Consider the following 14,332-nt stretch of genomic DNA (forward strand, 5'->3'; position numbering starts at 1 on the left):
TGAAAACTGCATGCTTCTGCCAAATCTGTGTATCTAGCATTTGTAATACTATATGAATAATTTATAGATCTATAAAAAGCTTTGTTTTTTGTTCCCCTTGCCTTCAGGCTCTGAAAAGGTGGCAGTATTAATGATGAGCTCTGGGTGTGCTTAGATGGGTGTTAAGGATTTCAAAGTGAGGTGAAGTTTGCACCACTGAAATCATTTCACTTTGAAACAATTATCGTGTTTGAGTTTCTGGCTTCATTTAAATTATTCATAAGCACACAGTGTGTAATCCGATTCAATAATGGGATGATGAATTTTATTTATTCCAGCGTTCTTTTAAGACATTTGTATTCTGCAAATGTGAAAGGAGACGAGGAACCTGAAAAAAAAAACAGTGTAGACAGAAAATCAACATAGTGAGCATGAGCCTACAGTGGGGAAAAGATGCACTTTAGTTTCATAAAAGCTTCCAAATGAAGTATAAAAACAAGTTGCTTTAAAAAAGTATGCACAGGTTTGTCCTCCAATTCTTTTCAATGACAACTTGAGTTGTGATCTTTTAATAAACTTGCCAGTGCAGTGTCTCTGTAAAAATCCGCTCTACAATGAAAATATTACTTAGCATCAAACAAAAACGCTGTTATTGAATTCAATGCAATGAAAACTGGGTTCTTTGTGGGCAGCGAAGGGTTATTTATGTTGCTTTTCTTGTGTTTCTAAAGATTTTATATTTTTAATCATAATATTTGGTTTCTCTCAAAGCACAGAACAAAGGTTGTTAAATCCAAAATGTCCTGGACTATTACATCTTTATTTAGAAAATGACTGAGAGAAGCCCTCATTTACAATGATGCAAATGCAAAAAAGAATGCAAGATAAACAAGAAAAAGAAAAAAAAACAAAGGCAGATCTTATAAGCCCCGAAAGAACTCTAGGAACATAGGGGAGCATTCATTATACCAGGTTTGAAGTGCTCCAGAGGATCGGACTAGCATGGGGGTAATGTTAGAAGGAAGCATCCCAAAAAGTATAGTTTGCAAATCAAATCTTTCAGAGAGAGATAAAGAGAGGACCATCCAACCTTTGTGTTCTGGATGAGTGCTGTAAGCATGACCTGTAATTACAGAATGCTGAACCTGCCTGCCTTTCACACCCATGACAGAGGACCGGCGGGGAGGTTGGAGGTCACAGCGACCTCCACTGAATTGTAAAAAACGTTGATGTCACTTCAACTTATCACAGTTTATAATAGATAGGCACAATCGATAAAAGAACTAAATTCAGTATTTTAAAGATGTATAATATCAGTGCAACTAAGAACACAACTTCATTATTCTGTAGGCTACACACAAATGCTGAAAATATGCTTTAATGTGATATACAAAAAAGCAATACAAACTTATTAATGATTGAATTAAGTTAGTGTTATTTGTAACAGCGATGTCAACATGAATGCTCCTACTGTCAAATTAAAACAACAAATACACTGTAAGGTGAACCAAAGATTCCAGCTCAAAAGGTTTTGAGTAGTAAACAGACATAGCTTAGAGTCTGCTTTAAACTATGTACAGTATGCAATAAATGTAGTTTCTTAAATTTCTTTTGAGTAACTGACCCTTACCAAACATTAAAACATCTAAGGACGATAGAGACAGACTACCTTTATCGCTGTCAATAGTGGAATATATAGGTAAATATATATATATATTTGCAATAATACTGCACATTTAGTTATTCAAAACAGATATAATAAAGACAGATATTTTTCATTTGAATATTACATTTTAGTATGGGGAAGATCTTCTTCAGAAATTGATTGATTGCTAAATCAAAGACACTTAGAGTTGCTACACTGCTAAAAGAGATGCATTACAAGGTGCAAGAGATACATTAAGTGATAATTGACTTTTCCCGACATGCATGCATGCATGTGTGTCATTTAATGCACTTTACGCTGAGGCCAATCTACAACAGGCTTATCTACAAATAGGTTTACTGAATAAAGATGTGAGCTTGAAAATATAGCAGCTAAACCCCTTTAAAAAAAAAATCTTATTAATGTGCCTTAAATTTAACTCAAATAACATCACAAGAAGGATTAGCTGGCTTAAGAAAAGGCCTTCATCAAATATTACACACTATTTCACAGGCTGAGGTGTCCTGATGAAGAGCAAGTCAATCTTCATGGTAAAAACTCCTCTTTAAAAGGCATCTGTCGCTGAAGGAAAAAAAAATGAAAATGAGTTTTAGAGAAATGATTTTAATCTTGTCAAAGAATGGGTTAATAGATAAACTGACTCAAACGCACACACACAGTACTCAATACCACCCCAGCATCTCAGTGAGGAGGAATATCTGCACTGAACAAGCAGAGAGCAGATCCCCAAAGAGTCTTGTCTAAAATTCCTTTTGTTGCCTTCAAGTGTATATATTTATAAATATTTTACACTTTTATTTCACACTGTGCTGATTTTCAAGCAGGGTTTAGTTGGAATCTGCAAAACTGAAAATATTATACAGCAGCTGTTGTGTGATCCATGACAAACTGGACAAGGAAAAAATAAACATGGCTTGCTGCTTCCTGTCAAGACTCATGCAAATTTGTTCCCCACAGTTTAATCAGGAACATCGGAGAAAAAAAAGTCTGCTTAGGACAGCCAATTAGCACTCACAGTGGAGTCGCCAAAACCATCGACATGTTCATATTATTCTGAGATTCATCTACATCCTTAACAGAAATGATACAGTCATTTAGCAAGCTTTTGGCATGCATGGTCGTCCGTGACTTTCGATGCTCTGCACTGCACCATTCGGTATGAAATGGCTTAAGCAATAAGAAAAATAAACTTCTGTGATTCACTGAAGCTGAGCCTTTTCTTGCAGGTGTTTTGAACTGGGCTGGGTAGCTACGCAGTCACTGTCTTGAGGTTTATTTTTCCAGCTCTGCTCAAGGTTTCTCAGTTTTTTTCAAGGCGTTGGTGAGAAAAGTCTGCATAGAAAAGGGGGAAAAAAATACAAGACTGAAACTGAAGGGTGCATATTTTAGTAGTCACTGACAAGCTTGTCAGTTAGTATTTTGTAAAGAACACCTTTAAATGTACAGCATAGACACAGTTTTACTAAAAATGTATACTTCAAACATTCAAAATGACTAGCTTAAAAAAATCCTCTGTTTTTTGTTTTATCAGTAATAAAAAATAAACCTGTCATAATACTTTTGTTTCCTCATCAAATCATACTTTTTAATCACCATTTTTCTTAAGTAATAGTCTGAATCCTCTTCGTCTTAAATGCCTGACGTCCTCTGCAAAATATCTTGCAAGTGGGTTTCTAGCCTTTCTCACACTTTGGTTCTCTGAATTGAAACTGGTATCCTTGAGCTTGTGTACCGTCAGTAGCTACCTGAATAGAGCTGCAATCTTCCTCCCTCTCCCTTGCTCTTCACCATTGTTGCCGTGCATTCAGAGGGAGGATGAGGAGCTGGGAGGTCACAGATGGAGAGAAGTGTTATGTGTGTTCCCGTCTCTGCTCTAAGTGAATGTCTCCACAGATGGGATTATATTGAAAGGCAAACAGAAATTTGCAGAGCGATGAAAGCGCTTCAGAGGCACAAGGCCATGCCTGGCAGATAGCTAACTGTACTTGTTAAGAGATTTTCATCATCCATCTTGATATCAGTATATGCAGTGGTATTTGTTTCTCATGCCCACCCTGTTGCTGCAAAGATTCACGTAAAACACACTTAATACTGAATCTCTATGTACTGATTTGTTATTAATATGACCACACATAATACTGATTACAGAATATATTCATCATTTTTCATTCTAGGTTTTTATGTCCTGACTATGTGTCATTGTAACACTACATGTGTAACCACAAATATGTACGTTTCATACTGAAATATGTATGCATGTGTGTGGTTCATTGTTTAAACATTATAAGTGCCTCGTGTTTTTGTGATTATTGACATATCCCAATTCAAAGAATACATCAAGGAACACTTTATAAGCCGAGAGGTGCTCGCTTGTTGGTATTTATGGTTTATAGTAAAGGCAGAACTGATAGTAATTAGCATGCTTAATTTCCCAGATGTACTTCTGGATTACAAAGTGTTTGTTTATCAGTGAATGATTTGATGTTGTGTTAGCATCCTGCTCCAATAGCTAAGCTCTCTTCCTATTCATTTTGTATAGTTGTTTTTTCCCTGAGCCCAGGATACTCTTGTGATAGGTTTAAATCCAGCACACTGACAGCTTTCCTCCACTATGAGATATTAAGCTGTCAAGGTGTTTATTGTATAGAAGTCTGCTTTTGGAATTTGCTGTCTGCAATAGAAACAGTAGTAACAGTAGTAGTTTAAAAGGCGGCCTGTACAGCCTCCCAAGTCTTGTTTATACACAAAACTCTCCTCTACGTCCCCCCAACGCTATAAAAGACTTTTTCAACTATTTTATCCTTTGTTATGAAATGTTTAAAATCTTAAAGTCTTCACATCTACGAGTATAAGCAGCAACTACAACTGTGTCTTTGGACCCAGCCCATTTCCATTTACAAATAACACTGGCAGAAACCATTTAAACAGCAGAGACAAGAGTAAGTTGAAATGTTGACTTGTTGTATTGGCTCACAGAATGATCTAATGAAGAACTAACCTATGTTGAGTGACAGAAAATACATCATTAGTTGTCCCTTGCTTTTGATTTTTTTCTTGGAAGTGTTGTCGCGTTAGTAATACTGTCAGTGTAATTTTCATTTGACCATTGGCTCAGTCACACTTATGTAACCTCATTCAGAGATAGAAAGGTAGAATGTGTGGGATTTAATTGCATAACAGATTGAAGCAACTAACCCCAGCCCTAACCCTAATCCACTGATTCTCCCTTACCTCATTCTTCCTTAACTACTGCTCAAAAGTATCAAAAGGCCCTTTACAAAGTATGTGTTTCAACGGTCTGGTTGAGGCTACCATACAAAAATGGTGATTTAACATGGTGGACTTATTAAGGGGATAACCTTCTGCCTCTCTAAATAAGAAAGAACTTATTCTGAGGTAGTGAACACCAATCCCATATATGTGTGTGTTCAACTGGGATGCTCATCTGCATAAAGATATGAGATAGAGTCAAAATGCTGTTAAGGTTATACAGATTGGCTATATTTAAGCGCCCCAAAGCTGCCCAACAATTAATAATTCAACATAACTGTTAATATTGTAGGTAAAAAATGTGCTGAGTAGGCAAGGAATGCATCAAATCTCCACCAGGCAAAATGTAGTCTCTGAAGGAAAAAAAAAAATCCTGCAGTAGATATTAAAGAGTTGTTTAAGAAACATTTTTCAGTATAGTATATTAAACCTCTAAATAAATCATGTACTGAAGAGTTTTACTTCAGTGGCGAAAGCAGGAGGTTGATCTCTTAACCTGATCATAACCTGCTCCAGAGCAGGTTATGATCAGGTTAAGTTACCATGGTGATCAACCTCAGTTACAAGTGAGCCCCATTTCTAGCACAGAAAACCCAGAATAAACTACTTTCTAAGCATACACCCCATTTATTTTATTATATTAACATTCATAATAATGACGATAATATACATAAGGACAATATTAATAATCATAAGTTTGAGTTGGGCAGATCCAAAGCAGAGGCTGTCCACTCCAAGAAACTATTTAGTAGCTGGGACAAAAAAGTCAAATTGAAGTCATTGGGTCAAGATATATAAATTCAAAAAGGAGTTAGAGTGTACTTGACTGACCAGCATATCTGCAGCTAACAAATACGATGGTCCCTGTTTAATGACTTTGTGATTGTTTGTGTCCAAAGCAGCGGTAGAATGAGATTTTGGTGTGTCTGATTTCATTTTGCTATTTACACAGTGCATATCAGAGTGCTAAGCGATTTATACTATGAAATAGGTTGGCTTAAGTTGTTTGATTATGCATGTGGCTTTTGGCCGTAACATGAATGTAAGGTGGGGGTTCCTATTTCTGTGTTGAATGAATGAGGAGAACATTGTCAAACAGACCTAAGGATCATCTTTTTATTTAGCCATGGTCAAATAACATAACTGCATAATATACATCACAGACAATTACTCAAGCATACTTGACCAAGACTTCACAATGATTGACAACATGCTTCATGACCAGAACCTTGCAGTTACTGGCATGCTGCTAACCAGGATCTCACGATCACTAACATGCTGCTGACCAGGATCTCACGATCACTAACATGCTGCTGACCAGGATCTCATGATCACTAACATGCTGCTGACCAGGATCTCACGATCACTAACATGCTGCTGACCAGGATCTCACCATCACTGGCAAAGTATTCTTCTTCACAGTGTTCCTTATATTCTGATGGAAAGACAGCCCACAACTACTTGACTCCATATAAGGCATGAAGAACACATCTCCTTGACTCAAATGTCAAACATCTATGTTAAGCAAAACCTCTCAGACAACAGACAGTTGGCTCCAAACCAAATATAACTCTGCTACTGTAATGAGATCTCTAACACATGTATGTATTACAGCTTCACAAACCTAAAATGATTACTCTCATGGTTGACACAATTAAAAGATATATCCACAAATTTATCAAGTTGAATTAATTCATAAAAATACATACTATCAATGAATCAAGCCCATCGGAGTAGAAGCTCTCATTCCATTTAAAAGCAAAGTCTGCCGGTGTGGGCGTGTTGCAATTTACACAGCAAATTTCTGTCTTTATTTCTAAGTTCACCAAACCCAGGCCGAGTGATTGAACTTCACTCTTTTGAACAAACAGAAAACACACGGGACACTTTATGAAATAAGTTGATGTTGGACTGAAGTCATGTTGAGAGAAAGCGTATCAGCGACATCAGAAACAATCAGAAACATTTAGGCCTTCCAAAATTAAGAGAGAATTAGTGAACATTTCTGCATGAGGCTATGTGTAACTTTGTTAATTATTAAAACCTCCAGACAGGCCGACAGGATCAGACAGAATTTTCATTAACTGATGTTCTGTGATCTCAACAGCAAATAAAGGCTGTAAACATTTATTGACTTATTTTCTCAACTGGAATCCTTATATATATATATATTAAGGATATAGCTATATTCTCTAATGCATAATGGACACTCGATATTCTGTATCAATCTAACATTTTGTTCCAACTATGGTTTTGGCTTCCTCAAAATTCAAATGAGCTCAAGTTTTTGGTTTCTCACTAACCCTAAGCTATGGAAAAATCTGAACAATGTAGTGATAACTTTCAATACCTAGTGAGTACTATTACTTGGAGCATCAGGAGGGAAGGAAGCTTAATCAATTGACTTCACACAAGACTTTTATGATCATTAAAAAACATTAACTAAACTGAATCGAGAGAAAGAGAGACTATCAATAATATTAATGTCAATGGTTCTGTACCCTCTTGCAGTCAAAATGTGTTCTTGGGAAAAACACTGAAACCCATGTTTATCCAGAGGCATAGTCTCGTGTGTGTGTGAATGTATTTTAATGTAAAAGTTGACCTTTCACTGAAATGGCATTGTCAGAGGTATATACTGTATAATCGGTACTTTCATTCAAACAGCTGATGGTAACTATTTTTAGGTCAGCATTTGTTTTATAAGGTCTGTCTGTCTGTGCATTTTACTTGTGTTTGTGTTTGAATGTATGCTGGTTTGTGAGACTAATGTTGGTATGAATATGTGCTTGCCCAAGTGTCCTGAATCTGTAATGATTAAGCACTTTGTAACAAGTTGTTTAATGGTGTTGAAAAAAGAAGTCAATGCATTGGTGAAAAAAAGCAGGTCCATTTGAGGCTGGCTCCAAAAGACCCAGAAATCTTATAAACACACCATATTAAAATGTCCATTTTGACGGCAGAAATAAAAGTAAAAACGATTTCAGTCTGGATAGCAGATGTTTTTATTGGCAAAGTGTTAAATGCATCAAAAGTAATTTGGTTATTGTGTCACGTAAAATGGGAGGAGCCAAACTGAATCATCTTAGTCTCGGTTAATTGGGTATGGACAGGTTTGTTGACATAAAAAAAATGTGAATAAGACAGATTTTCTTTTATACTGATCTGTGTTTGTCTTCCAAAAGCCCTGTTGTGGCTTGTGAGCCTGTTGCCATGACAACCCCCATTTGATACCAGTGGTGTGTAGGAAGGCAGCGAGATATGGTTGAAAATTAGCAAACCGCTTTATGCATGTTTTATAATCTATTCATACTTTTCATAGTGTGTGTGTTTATGTCAGAGTAATAAATAAATAAAATGGGTTTGGAAGAGAAATACACACACACGCATGAAGATATCATTCATTCATAACACTGGGTCATATTCCTTCTTATGATTAATTCAGAGATTATTATACTGTATATGCCTCAAAGTGAATACTTTACTGTGGGAACGCTGAATACATTTTATTCTTTCTCTAACTTACTGATTTACATCTGCGCTTGTTTTCCTCATGGAGATAATGTGACCCACATCTCTCAGGAGAATCAGTCCCACAACTGTCTCTGCAAGCAACATTTTACCTGAAAGGTCTGCACATTTCATCCTTGTTTAATTTAATACTTTGTTACATAGGGAACGTTAATAATGCCTCGTGAAGGCATTTAAAGTTTGATTTAAGGTGGATGGTGAGCGTTTAGATATCAAGAAGTAGAATAATGTTAATCATCATCCATACAATCACAGCTTCAAGTATTCAAATAAAGAAAATGGCACTGAGTTTATTCCAGGTCTAAATACAGGATCTGAGTGTTAGATTCTATATAAGCTGAAAACACAACATCTGTTACTGGTGATGAGGTAATGTCTTATTCTGTCATTTAAAGATTAATCTATAGTCAGCTGTGTTTCTGGAAAAGATTGATCTTAAAAAAACAGTTGCTACAGTTTATGAAATATAATAATTAAGTATCAGCAGCTCGAGCCTGCATGCATGCAGCAATAAAGGCAAAGAGTCCCATTAAAAGTGGTTAAATACTTTGTGCAGACACAAAGGCAACCTTAAAACTCTGAATTAGCACCAAAGAACCCCAAGATAAAATGCCTTTCCACAGTAGCAAAGACAGCACAGTAACTACAAAGACATGAAACCCGAAAAGGACCTTGTTTTATTTATTTATTGCTACTGATTTGTCCCTAAACAAAGAAGCAGTAGCCTACAAAAAACAAACAAACAAGCTTTTGTCTTTTTTTTTACTTTTTGAATTAAAAGTTGGGGCCTTTGTCAAACAAGCTTCTCATTTTTTCTTTATCAATATTTGTTTGTAATGGATTTTTTGTTTTGTTTTCATACATTCACTTGTAGTTACGAGCTGATAAGCGTTTTATGGACAAGGTCCTGCTGTGATTGTGGTTTCTATGGTAACCTCAAAGAGCACCAAATGTTCTACTCGAAGTGTGAGGGTATCATCTGTGACGCTGAGCCTGGACACAGAAAAAAAACCAACAGTCAAAATCCACATGACTTCTCCAACTGTCTGATTTACTCTAAACGAGTCAGTCTATTCAAATCCCAAAAGAACATTAAAATGTGTTTTTAGTTCACTTGACATTTAATTTTTGCCACTGCACTGTCACTTATTTTCAGGTATGTTTCAGCATCTTTTGCACTACTCCAGACTGCACTACATTCTCAAGTAGGCTTGTACATATTAGTTTATTTGATATTTATTGTTCCATAATGTTTTGTACATAGAAAGCACAGTTTGTCCAAGTCCTTGCGTGCATGAGTGTACCTGGCTGAGGGTGTTTCTGATACATGATAGAGAAAACATGCTCAACTCCTGTAGAACAATTTCTTGTACCACGATAAAGAAGAGCGTCTGCTCGGAATATTCATGGAGCAATTAAAACACAATTTGGAATTTTGTCTAAATAATTTTCTTGTTTGATTGTTATACAAACCACAAAGTGAATTTTAGTACATGAAAAGCATTTTTTGTTTCTTTTCTGGTATTTCACATCAGCAATGAATTGAAGTATTTACTCTCTCTTGGAAATTTTTGTCACATTGTTTAATTGGGAAATTATGTAAAAGGTTTTCTTCTTTGTGTCTTTAAAGAATGCTGTGATATCTGTCAAGATCTTTAGTGATGTCTGTGAGAAGACTCATACCTTCAGCCTTGCACAGGTTTCCATCCCAGACCCCATGACTATTGGTTTCTGTTTCTATGACAACTAAGTTGAACTATAAGTTGACTCATCTTTTACAAGCTTGAGTACAGAATTGTGGAGATAGAAAAATATTGTGGTGAGGAAATGACTTCTAAGCAAAAACCTGCAGTGCAAAAAAAGGTGGCGAGCGAGGTGGGGTAAATTCAGTTTACTTCAAACAATGCTATTTTTCAGGCAATGCGATCACTTTTTTTTCCTTCCTCCAAAATACAATCATCCATTCATAAAATATGAACAGAGAAATGCACCAGGATTAGTTCATTTCAGGTCTTAGTCTGAGACAGTGTTAGTTGAGAAGGACGATTTTACAGTGTTTTGACACAGTGCACATTTTACTGTATGCCTCATCCTTCTTTGCTGAAGTGAGCTGTTTGATTGCTTTATGATTTTTTCAGATAGATCACCCATTCACACATTTGCAGGATATCATTTATAACTGCATGGAATGGAAAACATTGGATATCTATTCAAAAAATAGCTTCTATAGTAGCTCATAAGCCACATACTGTATGGTTGTACTGAAATCTAAATGACTGTTTTTTTACTTTTTTATCTCACATGTAAAAAACACCAAATAAATCTCAAGCACTATTGAGAGTCCTCAATTAGTACACTGCGAGGGTCTTCAGATCCATGCAAGACGTGTTGAAACAGTGAAGGAAGGAGTCACTCGAGTCCATTCATAGACTTACAAATGCTGGATTAAGCAGATGCAGCCATGGTAACATGAGGCTGGGCTGAGCATTGAGTACTTTCAGAGAAGCACAGTGAGGCACTGCCTGCGAGCTTTGTGACGCAAATCCCACTTTTGCGTATGCTTCCACTGTATGACAGACCTAAAAAAAACCTTACTGCAGATAATGACAAATGACATACATCACATAAGGGATCATTTTAACATGCATTGAGACACAATAGGCCAGAAAATAACTGGTCTGTCAAAGGGATGTTGCATTGTCTATATCTCAACAGCAAGTGAACAGATTGTTTCTATTTAATCGGAATAAAACAATGAAATTGAAGGACAAATTCAAAGTGGAAATTGATGTTAACGAACTTTTAAATGAGGGGCACGGCAGCTGAATGTGATAGTTTAAAGGGGTTTTATGGAACAGCTTAAAAAATAAAGAGAAAAACTTGCACTGAATTTAAACTTAACCCAATGACTATTAGCAGACGGTTTTCAAAATTCATAATAAATACACTCTGGCTTGGAGGACAGAGAAAAATGTATAATCCAGGAACATTTAATTCTGCTCACTTCAGTCCTGTCTAGTTTTTGGATTATTTTTTAAAAGAATCGATCAAGTCCATATACAGACTTGGGACATCATATCATGTGTGTCTTCCAAGGGGGGCCGCCAAAATCCATACAAAAAAACCCCCAAACAAAACAGAAATTGTTTTAAATTATATATAGCCTATGTGTGAAATTAACAGCTATTTGGTAAAATATTCAAAAGGGACAAAATCCTGTATATATAAACCTGTATTCTATTAGCAGCCCGATCTCAGATTTATCTGGTATATCACTGTAGCAATGTATTGAGTTAAATATTGAAATGGTCTACATCATCTTCAGAAGTGTTATTTGACTCATTTGATAGGTTTGCTACATTTTTCATCTGTACTAATTGTATTGTTTTCTATCATAATATATAATAATAATCCTGACTTTGTTGGGGCATCAAAGTAATCATTATCATTACTACTCCAAAACACACATTTGAGAATTATCCAAAAGGAAAAAAAAACATTTTTGATACACTTTCTCACTTACAAATCATGTTCAAGTTTTTATCCAATCCAATAAGCTTTAATTCTATCAAAGTGCTTTTTTAACAATAAACTATGTAAGTGTGTTGTGGTCTCTGAGCTTAGAAGAAATAAACTGTCCTTTTCCCTATACCTCTTCAGCACATTTAAATGTTGCTGCTTTGCACTTCTTCTGTGTAAAATGACTGAGTCAGATTTCAGACACCAAACACTAAAGCAATATCTAATTCCCCGAAGAGGCTGTCACCAAAACCAAACTATTTAGCTTCAGCACATCCAATAATAACACGTGAGTTTAGAATTAAAGGCATGTTTGAAGGGTGATGAGGTGAGCTGCAGTTACTATGCTGCTTTAACGACACACAAGAGAGTGAAGTCTTGATGCCGTCTTGTTAAGTTGATCATGTATGATCTTTAAGTTTCAGGCACTCTCTCTACTGAAATGAAGATATCTCAACTTTTATCTGAAAAAATACCCAAATCTGGGGTGTACCTGCAGTTCTATTTTTGTCTCCCTGCCTCCTACCTGCTGCTGATGAATAAATGCTTTTGTTCAACTTTTGCTTCTGTGTCACTGGGGTTATGTTTTTACTTCAAAGTGATTTTTTACCTTTGAAACATTTTTAAATCGTCTTCTCCCATTAAAATTCAGGGTTTCTCTCAGGTTGACGTCTCAAAGACATTTTTAGACTGAAACTCAGACAGCTGACAGAGTGATTGAGTCTCTCCTGCTGTGGAGGATTGGAGGAGGATTATGAACGCCCTGCTGTAAAATAATGACGGTGATATGACGGATTCCAGGACTCAGATTTGTGATACAGAACAACTTGTACTGCTCAGAACACCAGTTCTTAAGCACCAGGAGACAGACGAGAAAGAGAGAGAGAGAGAGAGTAGGTGGGTTTTTTGGGTAGGTGGGGAGCAGGTTAAAGATGTTCCATTGCTCGCCTTCCTGTTATCCCAATGGCCTTTAAGCGGCATTACTCATTTGGGAAAGAGACACTCCAGTTACATAAGCCAATGTTACAGACTCTGCCTACCAGCTAAAACCACCTCACATCCTCTGTACCTGGACATAATTGCACTGTGCTATAAATTGTCAGATCAGTTTTCTCTTGCACACATCTGAAAACTGATCTGACATGCAATTGGCCAGGTGAAAAACAAACCCCTGGAGTGTCATAAAATCAATGTTTGCTTCTTCCAGCTTCTGAAAATGTGACTTATGACACATAAAAATGTCTCAAGTGTCGCTCGGATTCGTAAAAAATATTGATTGTTAATGGTAATCACTGGCCTCAATTTTGGGAGACTTGGCACCCGATGGCCGGCCGCCACCATCAGACTGTGTTGTCCCCACAACCATCATCGTCCTCATTCACGCATGGCCTGCTCCGACCTCCACCTCAGCGGCAAAGTAAAAGTGGAGAACAGGAACGAGGAAAGGAGAAATCCTGCCTGCATATCATCTCATATGCTCTTCTGTAAAGCGACTCCAGATAACACTTGTGAATTGGCACTGTACAAATAAGGATTGATTGATTGACACAGAAATTGAAATGTAAGTCAAAAACCAGCTCAAGGAGGGGGCTCACAGTCACACTGTTGTTCAGCCTGTCAAGAACACAATATTACTGAAATTTCATATTTCTTTTGAGTTTTGGGTCATACACTACGGGATTTATGACTCTTGCTGGCATGACTTTCTAAAGCATGTAAAGCAGAGCTGGATCTTTCTGACTATGTGGAGTGGAGTAGTCCACCGTCAGCTGCTTCCCTTCGTGTTGGTTGTGACAGCTTTTAAGCACTATATGTGTCGGTAGAAGCAACTCAAGTGCTGACTTTGTGCTTCTTTTACTGTTAATGTCAAAATGGACCTACTTTTTAGCTGCTTTTGGCTGTAAAAAAAAAAAAAAAGTAAGTTTAAGTCACAAATATAAGTTTGGCCCACATAAAGTTGTCTTTAACTCAACTGAATGAAAGACAAAAATACCAAAAGGTACCCATTAAGTGTCTCAGACTCCAACTATATTGTTTCTTATCATTATCAAGGGACTTACATGTATATTATAATGGCAATTTCTTGCCCTTATTATGTTGCAATGGTTTATTGTCTGCCCTTTATGATTTATCTAAGGGTATTAGGCCATATGGTATCTGTTGACCTTTCCTGATAGATCTTTAATCATAATATGTGTTATAATTGAACGCCTGCACGCATGTGCTTAAGTAGACTATAAGCTTCATACTTGAGGATCTTGAATGTCCTTCTGTCAATACTGTGCAACGTTGTCTTTAATGGTAGGCCTATAGGCCTGTGTATAGAACTATCTTTAACAGGCTTCCAAAAGTATATGAAACAAATCG

The sequence above is a fragment of the Symphodus melops genome (genome assembly GCF_947650265.1).
Source record: "Symphodus melops genome assembly, chromosome: 4".
NCBI lineage: Eukaryota > Metazoa > Chordata > Actinopteri > Labriformes > Labridae > Symphodus > Symphodus melops.